The sequence below is a fragment of the Macrobrachium nipponense genome, chromosome 11, assembly GCF_015104395.2.
Source record: "Macrobrachium nipponense isolate FS-2020 chromosome 11, ASM1510439v2, whole genome shotgun sequence".
NCBI classification, from domain to species: Eukaryota; Metazoa; Arthropoda; class Malacostraca; order Decapoda; family Palaemonidae; genus Macrobrachium; species Macrobrachium nipponense.
Window position 1 is genome coordinate 48,689,977 of NC_061087.1, and position 15,000 is coordinate 48,704,976.

General features: G+C 34.9%; 1 protein-coding gene across 1 annotated transcript in view; it reads right to left on the bottom strand.

The window, feature by feature from the left end:
* Positions 1-15,000, bottom strand: part of LOC135205824 (sodium-dependent dopamine transporter-like) — a 380,876-nt gene that overhangs the window by 60,766 nt on the left and 305,110 nt on the right. The gene's annotated exons all lie outside the window — the stretch shown is intronic.

Sequence of the window (15,000 nt, forward strand, 5' to 3'; positions counted from 1 at the left end):
CTTACTGACTAACTTAACTCAGTTAAACCCCAACATTAAAATGTCTTAAACAGTAATTGTCACACCAATTGTCTATTCTCCCATCGGGACCCTCGGTCCCCCCTTGCCAGAATACATAGTTTCATCGCCACAATCGTCTTTTCAAAGACACAAGAAACACACTCGTAAGTACACATAAGTTTAAAGACAAAGGTAAAGATTAGGTATCTTACAAATGTCAACAGACAACAAGCCACCCCTTTGGCTAAAGTAATTTAACTCACCCTTGCAGCCAGAATATTTCACTCACTAAATATAAATAAACTTTCGCAGACCTCCCCCGGCATCTTGCCTTTCTCCCACAGACGTCTCTATGCAAGTCTTCCATAGACTTAGTTAGTGATACATTAAGAATAGAAGAGGCGCACACGCACATACGAATGCACACTTCGACAACGCCCCTTGTTACTGGTCGTAGCCAGTTTCCCAAAGGCACTTTGAACAAAGACCCATGAATTGACATAACTACAGGACGAACGTTGACCCGTCTTTCTATGCAGTTTTCATATCACGCCCCAGACAGAATCATTTATCAGCTTTTCTCGGGTCGTTTGCTTCGCCCTGTTCTCTATGCATTCCAAAATGGTCAATGAACATATTGGCAATATATCATTAATTATAACCCTAGGACTTACATATATATATATATATATATATATATAATATATATATATATATATATATATATATACGTATATATATATATATATATATATATATATATATATATATATATATATATATATTATATATATATATATATATATATATATATATATATATATATATATATATATATATATGTATGTGTGTGTGTGTGTGTGTGTGTGTGTGTTCGTATAAATCCCCTTACGTATAATATGTGTCTTCTTTTAGTTTATATATATATATATATATATATATATATATATATGTATGTGTGTGTGTATTATATATATATATATATATATATATATATATATATATATATATATATATATATAATATACTACATATATAGGCCCGTCGTTTGGGGGCGAACGGGAACGACTCCCGAAAATTTGTGAAAAAAGCACAGACCCGGGACCTGTATCCAGAGGACATTTATTCAACAAAATATAAGCGTTGCCCATTTTTGACGGTCCAACTCAGGCAGGATTTGACTAACTCAGTCAGGAACATCGCGGAGGGGCTGGGGCGTGTTTTACCACCCCACCCTCACCCTTGGGACCATTCCTGGCTGCAGCTACAACTCCACATTTCTAGCATCAATGAATATTGAGAACATGGTAGAAAAGATGATTATTAATTTTGTAACTGAGACTGCTGATGAAAATAATATAGTTCTACGGTATTTCTTTATCACGACAACAACATTCCAGTTGATCCATTTTGATCTCCAAACTATTTTTTTAGATTCCTGGGATGATTGTCCTCAGTTTCTTTACATCATATATCAGGAAATCCTGGTGGAATTTTCAGTGCTTGAAAGAGTCACTTAACATTTGGGGGATAAACGAAATGTTGCCCCAACACGTCCATTAGAAAGGAAAGAAATCAAGGGAAAGATTTGTCATTCCATATGGCTTGCTTGACTAGCAAATGTTCCTAAGGTTATAAATGACTCTGTAAGACCTCAACCTAAAGGCTGTAAATCATAGCCATTATTCAATTAAACGTTCTCTTACAACTAGGTATCCAGTTATTTTTGAGAAATCCTTCTCAAAATCTTTACATGTTTAGTTTAAAAATCCATCAAAGGCTATAAAAATTTTTTACATGTGGTGCATTTTAGCAACTCAGAAATACGAGTTTACAGATGAGATTAAGTTTTGTAGAAAGGCGAGACAAAGTCTACCATTGTGAAAAATAACTGAAAGCTAGCCACTGTGAAGAAACACTAAGTATTCAAAAGTATTCACTCTAGTTGGTAGTGTTTAAAACTTCCTGATTGTGCCATAGGATAGAGATAAACAGATGCATTTCAGGAATAAGTTTTATAAAAGAAACTGAGTCAAAACAAAACATTATTAAGAATTCCAAAAGCTGATTAAATCATAGAAACTTCTGATAGAAGGACAGCAGTGCATCTGGTTCCTGTAAATTGTTCAAAGATATTCCTTAAGCTAACATCAGGTGTTGTAGCTCATGCTCTGGTTTAGTCCTTATCTCCATCTAAATAATAAGACAAAGTCTAGACGATACTCCTCTGAAAAGAAGAGTTTCTTGGGTAACCTGAAATGTTAAGTGATCTCTGTGATCAATTTACACTCATTTTTTGGAAGCATCTCAGGGAAACAGTAGTAATGGTAGTGTGTCTTGATGTTTGCTAACTATTCAATTGAATATCACTACTTATTATAACTATCCTTGGAGTCAGAAGTTATGTATCAGATGGTTATAACGGGGCTGAACAGAGCCAATTCCACTGAATATCTTCTCAGTTTTGGTGGTATACTGTTAATCTACTAACACCAACATATTCAAAATATTACCTATTCTCATCCCAATGAACCCCAAATATATATATATATATATATATATATATATATATAATATATATATATATATATATATATATTGGGGTTCATTGGGATGAGAAAATTGTCTCAGGGGTTCCGCAAAGTGCCAAAGGTTGGGAACCACTGATCTAGAAAGTGACTGTTTGATATGAATCCTACTAGAGTGGGTGATCACACTATGGAATTGCACTGGATGCTATTGGCCAATTGTTTGGTTATTACAAAAAGTTGCATATCCATTCACAAGTTTTTAAAATCTTTTGTTAATTCAATTATTTGTTATTTATAAGTATATATTTCTTCGTCAAACATGCCGTGAGAAATCGTAGGCCTATAATTTATTTTATCGTAGCATATCGTGCAAAATTTTTTTCCTCAGTTTTACTAAAGGTAATTATTACCAATGCCTAATTACGTATATATATATATATATATATATCTATATAGATATATATATATATATATATATATATATACATATATATATATATATATATATATATATATATATATATATATATATATATATATATATATATATATATATATATATATATATATATATATATATATATATATATATATATGTGTGTATATATATATATATATATATATATATATATATATATATATATATATATATATATATATATATTATATATATATATATATATATATATATATATATATATACATAATTAGGCATTGGGTAATAATTACCTTTAGTAAAACTGAGGAAAAAATTTCGCACGATATGCTACGATAAAATAAATTATATGGCCTACGATTTCTCACGGCATGTTTGACGAAGAGATATATATTCTTATAAATAACAAATAATTAAATAAAACATGAATTCTCAAGGAAGCCCTAGCGATCGTTCACGGAACTCTAAGGTTCCGTGTAACCCCGGTTGAGGATGGCTGCTCTAGATGCATTAAAAGATTTAGGAAATATTAAACACTGTAACAATATGCTGCTACAACTTTAAGAATAATGACACGTACCATCAGAGGAATGTCCCATACAAAGGAAAACAGGCCTTTTGCATTGCATCGCCAGAGCTCTTGAAGTAGTTATTGTCAACGGGATCTAGAACATTTGAGCAAACAGAGCAGTATCTGAGCACGCCATACCTCCATCCACTGATTAGTAATGGGCTGACAAATCCCTTCTAACACTTTCACTCTTCACCTGTTAGGGCTGGCAGAGAGTGACTTATGTTGAAGTATATCTTCCTTGCATTATGCCTAAAATCTTACACAGTGAATGTAGGAGATTTATGCACTCTAAAATCAAACCAGTGCTCTCTAGCTTTGCACAGTGCCAAAGTCACTGTACCTGTTCGGTTGACTTGAAGTAGAATTCTCTTAAATGTGAGCACATTCAAGCAGATTTTTCTGTCAGTTTTCACTTTTTGTGTAGTTTATTTACAATAAAGGCCTAAGAGAAATGCTAAGGATAGCTAATGATTATCAAGAGGTATCTCAACCTTATCTTTATTTACCATTATTTTACCTTCATTTTCAACTGAAGTGGCTACCTTGTCGGCACCTTCTCTTGCAAGGTTCTGCCGTATTGACCATTTTTACTGACATTTTATTATCTTGTGCATGATTCTATTGATTATTTTTATGTGTTTGTTCACGTTCCTGTGACACAGATTTCAATTGATTTTCTTATTCTGTCTAGATATTTTGAGTAATCTCCTGGACCTGTGCATTCTAGATATTGGCATTGTTGCCTGATATACTGCAATAATCATTGGGAAACAGGTAAACATTAGAGACCTTGAAATCACCTCCAAACATTTTATTCCTGTATTTTGCACAAAAAATATGTTTTCAAGAATTATTTGCCTTTGTAAATGTAGTGCCGGGGATTCCTGGGCAAAAGGATGGTACTATATCAATGAGAATGAGATACCCAGCATCCCATTACTGTTTAAATGTGGGTGCTGTGAGATCCGACTTATCATGGTTTATTGGAAGATATAACAACTAATTATTCTACATGTATCCCAGTCTAGACTAAAAGATAATATAGCTGTTTTCTGTCTTGTTATCACCATGGCTAGAATACTAGATGATGAAAGCCTCCTTCATATTTGTAAGCATTTCAATGATTACCACAACCTAAGAGCGTGTGGTTTTACTTCTTAATTTGGCTGTGAGCAATTAATTATAAAAGGGACCATTCACTAGACTGGTAATACTGTTATACAAAATACTGCAGGTTTTCCAGATGGGAATTCTAATTAAGCTTTAATTTCTTAAATGAATAAAACGATATGGAATCTGAATGATATTTCAATTTTAAATTGTTACTATTTGTTTAAGAAGTTAAAAACCTAATAGACAGACGAATTAATAGTTTGCTGAACTAATGTGTCAGTGACAAAGCGTCATTGGCTAATGATAATAGGCTTGATCAATTGAAAGAGACAGAGTTTTTGCAAAAGGAACAGAACTGATTTGACATAGAATAAATCGACTTACTGAGACCTGTGGCTCAGAGAATTCATGCAGGTAAGATTCAGGAACATAGTAAATGATGGACTGTTCTCAGAGCCGTCCATTTTTATAAATACCCAACTGCTCTTCCTTTCTTGAACCAGATGACCTTATTACTCATTGTCCAAACGAAAAGATATTGGAAAATATGCGGATATGGTAAAAACAAAAATACTCTACATTTGTCAAAACGGTAATTTATACCATCTTTTCACTATGTCACTACACTACTTTACATTGTACAAGACTGTTCACAAAATGAAAACACTAACACTCTCACTCTTACCTATGAACAATGCTGAAACTAATTACATGGGCAGGACTTGGAAAACTAATTAGGGGGGAGAGGTTTCAAAAGTCCTATTACATCATTACCCAAAAGTATCCTGTTCTTCCAGGATGTCACGAAGTGGCAAACTGTTTAGAAGAGGTGTTAAGGTTTATAGATGGTCTTTAATAGGTGGCAGAGACACTTCAGTTTACTGGCTGGGAAAGTCTGGCCTGTCAACAAAAACTACTGAAAAGCTTGTTTTTTTTTCTGAGCTGAATGACCGAGTTACCAAAAAGGTGGGTGGTGATGGGCTTCAGTGTATGGGAGTTGTAGGTTTGAATAAGCTGATGAAAAGAAAAATTATGCTCCTTTGCAATCTTCGGTTTCTGCTCTTCTTGAGCTCCTTCAGCAAACTCCAGTGCCATGGGAAAAGGGCTGTAGTCAACTTTGGGTTTCTCTATCAGCTCAAGATCCTTCACATCTTTCTCACCAGCAAAAACTGGACTATCAATAACTGAACCATCACCTTACTGTTGGACATCGCCCAGAAGCCAGGATCACCACAATTGTCATACAGTCGTTCTCGCCTGTTACTCTTTGGAACATTGTTGCCTCTCTTTGTGAGCTGGGAATAAAAGTTGTTGTTGACATTGCAACCTTGGAATTGACTAGGCCGTCTTTCCCCTTCATGATTTAAGTTTACATGGTTACATCCTACCAATTATCTGCACAGTTGAAGATGGCTGGCTTCAGCAAATACTTCTGAAGATTCTCCAGTCTGCTCCTCCCATGTGTCTAAGCCTTGCTCCTTCACTTTATTGTCCTCAAATAACATGCTCTCCTTCATCAGGAACTTCCTCTGGTATAGCATTGTTCGTTTTAGATTAAACCAGCTTTATGCTGGCATGGGCTATTTCTCTAGGGTAGCCCATAACTGATATAGATATTTCATTGCAAAAAATTCATCTTGGTCCATTGCTTGTAAGAGTGCAGTAGTATTTGGAGGCAATTACATGACCTTAATATAAAATTAATCACCAACTATCTAGGTAGTGATAAGGTGCTCAGGCGCATAGTCGTCGAGAAGAGGAGCCTTCACCCTATGTCTATCAATCCTCTTTATAAAACTGGTTATGGAACCAATCAAATATGATCTTGGCAGTGAACCAACCTTCCCCGAATCACAGGGAGATTCTACAGCAACGCATGCATGGTACCTTGGCAGCCTCATATGTCCAACTACAACTGGTTTGCAATGATGGTTTTAGAAGCATTTGCACATAACAAAGCGTTTTTTTATTTGGGTAAGTTCTTTTTCTTCTCATTAATCAAGGTATTACTAGACAAGGAGCAATAGAATAAACCATAACAGACACAAATACTTTGAAAGCTTTCAGTTGAGTGAGCTCTTCCTCATCAGCCCAAGGTGTTAGTGGGTAAGGAGCAAGAAACATGACAGTTTTGTCAGTATCTTCATTTTCCCTCCTCAGAAAACCCAATGCTTCAGCATGAGTCTCCTTGTTGGTAATCCTATGTCAAATATTGAATCAAAACAGTCTGCCCTCGGATGCCTTAAAGTTTGTAACCCTATGTTGACCTACAAACTTTATAGCAGCAGCCTTCAACTTAGCATCACACACATGCACCCAAGTCGACTTTGCTGACTAAACCAGATCAAGGTTGACTATTCAACCTCCTCATGGTGGAGCTTGACCATGACCTTGCAACAGTGTCAGCACCTTTTTGTCCCTCTTCAGCACATAAAATAGCACCTGCAGAGCTGTAGTAATAGCCACAAGGGTCATAAAATTGATTGAAAGCAATGCAACTCTAGACAAACAGCATCCATTTAATACACAATTAACATGAAATGACATGCAACTAGACAAAGCAGCAGAGCGGGCCTCACAACAAGAGCAAATGTAGCTTCATAGTCAGCCAATAAAAGAAGAACACGTCCTGTTGATGTTTGCCATGATGCATCTCCATCAGCTGCTCAATTGTGGTAACAAAATGACGAGGTTATGACATTGTTACCTAGGAGCCATAAGAGTTAGGAAAGCTCCCAAAGCACATAATTACTCTCCTAGTCATTGAACTTTTGTGGACGTAATTTTAATCCATTATTAAAATCTTTGATATATTTTCAAGTGTAAAGAAAAAATTGTCATTGCAAAAAAAATTTTGCTTTTTTTCTCATTTCTTTTATCTAAAGTGTAGATCTCAAATTAATATATGGTACCTATTGTTATGTTCATATCTGTATCATATTTTTTCTAATGTTTATTACAGCAATAAGACCACTAATTAACATTTTAGCGAATAATAATTGCACATAATGACTAATGGATCAATGGTAATTTAGATGAATTGTTATTAGACTCATTGGCATTAAACTTGGCAATGTAATAATTGGCACTTGACTAATAGTCATTTGATCAATCGTCCCAAACCACTGCCATTATAGCAGATGTTCCTCTCGTTTCTTCAGACCATGTTATGGAGCACAGCAAGACCAATGGTTAAGCCCATGCCTGGATGAGTATAGTCAGGAAATTAGAGAAAGGAACAAGCATGCTGAAATCTGTACATTAAAAGGAAAATTGCTCAGGCTTAAGATGAACAAGATGGTCAATGTGCAGAGAGAGGATTCTGAAGCTGTTGAAACCATGATAGTGAACATTATGTTGAAGACCATACTGTTCTTGATTGCCTAATGATGCTTGGGAATAAGTCTCAGATGACTGGGAGAACTTTATCCGTGTTCTATTATGGAGCTGTAAAATGTCAAATCTTTATTTGTTAATATATCGTAGCATAGTTTGCTGGTCACCAGGAAAGACATATTTAATCTATCTTGATTTGATCTGGCAATGAATCATATTTGTTAATGAAATAATAACTGGAAAATTGTCCCCAATTTGAGATATGAAGTATAATAATTTTAGGGCAAGTGATTCAAAAGTTCATTCTTTAAGGCTTCTGTCAGCCATCTTGCCTTTGAGCAGGATAAGAGAAGTAAATTCTTTGCAACAAAGAACCCCATATGATCCATGTTGTATATATTCCTCGAGCAACTACCTAAAAATTTGAAATTTTAACATAGCATCCAGTGGCCATTTTTGAATTAAAGCAAGTTACCAGACTTTCCCAATTAGCCATTAGGACAACTGATTTGAGTTTGTTCAGTGACTATAATGAATTATCAAACAACAATAAATGAAACAAAATAATAGAAAAGAAAATTTCCCAGTTCAGAACATGTCAGATTATGATTAAGACTTCAATAGTTTTTCATCTCCAGATTGATGTCAAGCACTGGGTATGGTGGACTATTATTTTGCTCAGAGTTTCGTGACTACACCGTTAATCAATGGAGTGGTAATTTACCATGAGTGAATATCTTTCTTGAGCACACATATATTAATTAATTCCTGTTAAATTTCTAGTCGGTAGCTGTATAGTGAAACTGTTCCCAGTGTCATGTCGCATAGTTCTTTATTTTCTTAAAAAAAAAAATAAACTCATGTTTCCTACTTTACCTCCAATGTTCTTCTTTTAGAAAAGAACAGCATTCTTTATGCTATATGTTGACTGGAGTTTTTGTGTGGAATATTTCATTATTTTTACTTTGCTGGGTAATTCTGTACTGTCCTTATTACTTTTTTCCTGATCATTGTCGTTATTGTATACTCTGATTTTATTTAAATAAGTGCATTTTTGTATAATGTAACTGATGTCCGTTGCACTATTGTTTTATTTTCCTTTTGTATTTATTTCTCACGATTACAGGACGAACTCTCGTATTTCTTGATGGGATGGAAGTCTCAGTGGGCTGGCACTAACACCTTTCTCACCAATGAGATGGAAATTATTCTCCATATTTATGTGGTAAGGCAAAAGTTCCTATCACCACGGAACAATACTGCCACCCAGAAGTCAAGGACAGAGCCAAAGCTTGAACTCTTCTGCAGACTTAAGGATGCTAATCAGAATACCAACCATACAAGTGCGGCCACACACACTCCCCTTGTGGGACAGCTTGTACTTTTTTTTTAAAGATAGGACATGAAATATCCCAGTTCATATGAGACTTCTTGAAACCATCCCAGTGAAGACACCGGCAGAACCTCCAAAAAAAGATGGCTAGTATTTTGGGGAAGTCTGGTAACTTGCTGTAATCCAAAAATGGTTATTGGATGATATGTTAAAATTTCAAATTTTTAAACAGTTTCTCATCTAACTCTCAGTCTCAGTGAAGGGTCTCTACATCCATATGATCCGACATGGATCATATGGGGTTCTTTGGTGCAAAGAATGGATTTGTCCATTGATCACAGAAATATCTCACTTACACTCAGACTCAGTGTTTATATCTCATGAAAAGTGGAGCTGATGAGTTCTGTAATTTTTTTAACTAAACAATTTTAAGTATAAAGTCACTGATATGTCAAGTTTTTGGCATTCCTGAATGAATGTTTCCTTAATTGAAGAGTCCCCCCTCTATCTATCCTTGAAAGCAAAATCAATTTTAAAAATTTCTATTCATGAGGTCACCGCTCACATGAAAACAAAATTACAGGTCTGTCCGGGAAGTTTTGCAGTAGTGGAATTACAAACCATCATTTAATTTCTCTGAATGCTTCTGAAGTGAAACTCACGATTACTGTTCTGGCAGCTTATGCTGTAGCATTAGCTCAAGCATATGGCTAAGCAGAAATCACACTCCTGACAAGCAGTTATTGAAGTATGAAGTGGAAGAAGGAGCTGTGTACCCAAGGAATCCTCTCCTACAAGGGAGACAGAGGAAGGGGAAGTCTACTTCAGGATAAATAAATGGTAATTATTGCTGTTTGGAAGGTCTGCTGAAGGATCCCCTCATCCCCAGATGCAGCAGAATGTCGATTTCAAACCTTTTGAATAAGGTAAACAAGTTTAAGGAAGACCTGCCAGAGGCATTTTTCTTGGCACTTAAGAAAATGATGTAGTAGTGTCATGAGCCACCAGAATCCTGGCCACCATTCCTTGTCGGTCAGTTAACAGGGTGTGTTCTCAAAGCCTATCACAACATCCCCATCTGCAAGATGGCAGATTTTACCCTGGTTACGACTTGAGTCCTTCAGGCCTATGAACTGTTGCCCGAGAAGTATCGTCACCATTTTCAGGAGATGAAGAAAGTGGATGGAGAGACCCCTCACTGAGACTGTTAGTTAGATGAGGAAGATTTATAACACCCTCCAGGAAATAATATAGGTCTAAATCTGCTAAACCCAGAAGCTAAAAACTGCTTGATGGGATGGAAGGCTCAGTGGGCTGGCACTGACATCATTCTCACCAATGAGATGGAACTTATTCTCCAGATTTATGTGGTAAGGCAAAAGTTCCTATCACCATGGAAAGTTACTGCCACCCAGAGGTCAAGGACAAAGCCAAAGCTTGAGCTCTTCTGCAGGTTTAAGGATGCTAATCAGAATACCAACCACCCAAGTGTGGCCACACACACTCCCCTTGAGGGACAGCTGGTACTTTTTTAAAAAGATAGGACATGAAATATCCCAGTTCATATGAGATTACATGAAATATCCTAGTTCATATGAGACTACATGAAACCATCCCAGTGAAGACACCGGCAGAACCTCCAAAAAAAGATGGTAACCATCCCAAAGAGGAGCCTACATCCCACCAAGGCAATGTCATTGCAATGATCTATGGAGTGGAAAGAGGCAACAGAGCCATCCTGGAGAAACAATAAAGAATTACTACCTAGCAGCTTTTTGAACAAGCAAACAGGAGAGGAAAAAAAGGAAGGGAAGCCTTCATGTGTGAATGGTCTGTGTCCCTGGTAGGACAGGGTAAAATCATCAAGAGTACTAGCCTGAAAATAACTATTGATACACAAAAAAGTTGCCAAAGTACACATATATTCATCGTTCAGGATTTTAAGCCAGAACCAAGGAAAGTTAAGATTTTTAAAACAAGACTCATTCCTCCTTACTTATATGCATGTTGCCCCTTTGAACTGAAAGCCTCCGTTCTCTAGAAAAACTCTCTTTGCTCCCATTGGCTGTCCTGAATTTTCCCCCCACAGGGAAAATCCGGATTTGGGCAGAGCCTACCAGGCAAGATTTTTAAAAAGCAGGAACACAGCAGCTCGCTCTCAGAACCTCCTCAGACCTCGCCCTGCAGACTCCCCTTCACACCTTCTACTCCCCCTGCCTCCTGGGGGAAATCCCATATTTTTATACTTCAATTGTTTTGCCTTTTGTCTGTATTTCATTTCCATTTTTCCAAGGGGACTCCCAGTCTTAGTTCAATGCTGTGAATACCTCCCTTGTGATGCTAGTAAATATCCCGTAGTTAATTCAAGCAACGTAATAGTTCTTTCTGTGTAAGCTCCCAGCCATTTCATTCCCCTTAAGTGGTTTGTAAATTTTTAGATTGAGAGAAAGTAGTGTGTAACGTCCCCCCACGTGTCCCTCGCCTCAGTGCTCATGCTAGAATCCAATCTCTTTGCAGACAAATACCGTGCCTGATTGTGGGAGAAATTGGGAACCGTTTAGAATAAGTCTTGCATTACAATAACCCATTTGGCCAAAATTCTGAACTCCGTGTCTGGTTTCCCAGCCACGTGTTTCCAGTGGATCAACAATCAACCACCTTATTAGTTCCTGGACCTATGTAAATTAATGTAGATATAGTACATTCAAAACTAAAGTCCATCTTTTATGTAAATTCTTCCTTCCCTGGTAATATCGGCCTTCTGCCATAGTTTTTTTCTTTTGTTGTGATCTCTCGTTCCTTCATTCAAGGCCAATTTTTTTTAGTGTTAGATTACATTTTCCAGTGGTGAATGAGCAGTTCAGAACATTGTGATAAACTTTTATTCCATGATAGATAGAATGTAGATGTTACATGATGGCATAGTGTGTACCATGCTTATGAGAAAAGAAAACAGAAGTAAATTTACCTTACAAACGTATACAACATGATGGTTATTATTATGGGCACAAAGGGGATGTGCGTTGTATGACGGAAAGATTTTAAGTTGCTATTCAGTTTGATATATATATATAATATATATATATATATATATATATATATATATATATATATATATATATATATAGTATATATATAATATATATATATATATATATATATATATTATATATATATATATATATATATATATATATATATATATTATATATATATTATATAATATATATATTTTATATAATATATATATATATATATATATATATATATATATATATATTATATATATATATATATAATATTTATATTTTATATATATATATATATATATATATATATATATATATATATATATCTCAATGAGGAGGAGGACTCAAAGCCTTGCTAGAAAGGGTCAATTTATTCCCTACTTTCGTAATGTCTTCATTACATTTTCGAGGGATGCACACAGTAAATAATATAAATTATAACAAGCTTTAAGTTTGAAATATAATAAATTAAAGTTGCATAGGCTTTATTTTCAACAGTAAGTTGTACAAGCAAGTCGACGGGAGGACGATGGGAAGTCCCGTCGGTCCTACATTTGCCAACATTTTTATGTCCTCCCAAGAGGAGTACTTCTTAGATGACTGTCCCTTTGCCTGCCGCCCCTTCATTATGCAGTGTATTTTGATGCTACTTTTACCGTTTTTAGACATAATGATGATGCTGATTCCTTTCTTGAGTTTTTAAATATACGACATCCTAATGTTAAGTTTACCCTGGAAAAAGAAAATGAAAATCGGCTTTCTTTTTTAGACGTCCATGATCTAGGATAAATAAAATTTCTAACACCGCGATTTTTAGGAAAAGAGCGTTTTTACGAGGCTTTAGGAATCAATAATTTTTTTTAGTTTTTGTTCTTTAAAATATGACAGTAATTCTGTTTTTACTCTCCTCTACCGGGTTCTAACGCCAACCTCTGATTGGTTTCTATTCCAAGATGAGATCGTCTTTATATGCAAATATTTTAAAGAAAACTGCTTCCTGTCTGAACTGCTCCTTAAGATAGTTCTCTCACTCCTAGACAAGCGCTTCCTAAATTGAATTTTCATGCTAAATTTCCTTTTTATATTTGATGATACTTATAAGAAAAACATTTCGCAACATATCTAAAATAAGTTTGGAGCTATCAAGGTTCACTTGATACCTATCAATCCTCTCACCATCAGGTCGTTATTTAAGTTCAAAGACTTTTTACGCCCTATTAATATGTCCTCCGTGTGTGTGTAGCCGATAGATATACGTGTCCTAAATGTAATTTACGAACTTATACGGGATCCACCAGGAGGCTTCTGAAGGCACGCATAGATTCTCATCGTGTAGAGAACTATAGGACAGGAAGCAAAATTACAAACCCAGAGTTTTCTAATATTAGAAATCATTCCAGAATTTGTAAAACTTCTATTGAAAAGAAGACTTATCATTTTTAGGGCTAGCTTCCAACAGCCATGAACTGACAATTTTAGATTCGTTAATAATCAAACGACTCGTCCCCTTATTGAACAGCCAAGCCTCTGCCGGCACACTGTGCCTCTCTTAGGCTTTCCTTTTCTCTGCAGTCTCAAATTACCACTGAATAGTTTGGTCCAGCTATGCTTAACATTTGCAATTTTTTTTGTTCTCTTGGGATTGTATGTTTTGTGTTTTCAAGTTGTCCTTTTAGTTGTTCCTCCTGATATTTTAAATTTGTAATAATTGTGCAACTTTGATTGTTAAATTTTAGATTTATAGCCTTGCTGTAATCCATATTCGTTTTCTACAGCCCTCGAAAATATAATGAAGACATTACAAAACGTTTGGAATAAATTGACTCTTTTTAGCAAATCTTCACGTCCTCCTCCCCATTGATGTGTTTTTGGCTGTGGTCACTGCTGTTTGGATATATATATATATATATATATATATATATATATATATATATAATATATATATATATATATATATATATATATATATCATAAAAGTCACGTGCATCCACTGTGATTTTTTAGGCATATACATACATAGACGACACACACACACACACACACACACACACACACACACACATATATATATATATATATATATATATATATATATATATATATATATATATATATAATATTATATATCTGCATTAAGCCACAAATGTCCTTTGATATCCAATTCGTTCTACCTCAGAAATAATATATTTCCATATATGTTAACCGATAGCCTTGTGGGCTAAGATGTAAACTGTACGTCCAGAGTTCTCGGTGTCCGTGGTTGGAGCCCATGAGGCGACAAGATTCTTATCAACTAAAAAATTCATCTTCGGTTAATGTATAAGAATATATTTTTCCGATTCAGAGCGAATAGGATATGATGTGATAAAATACTTACACACAACACACACACACACACACACACACACACACACACATATATATATATATATATATATATATATATATATATATATATATATATACTATATATATATATATATATATATAAACTTAGTAATATTTACCAAATTAATTTCTAATATGAATACATACATACACACACACACACACACACACACACACACATATATATATATATATATATATATATATATATATATATATATATATATTGGTGTGTGTGTGTGTGTGTGTGTGTGTGTGTG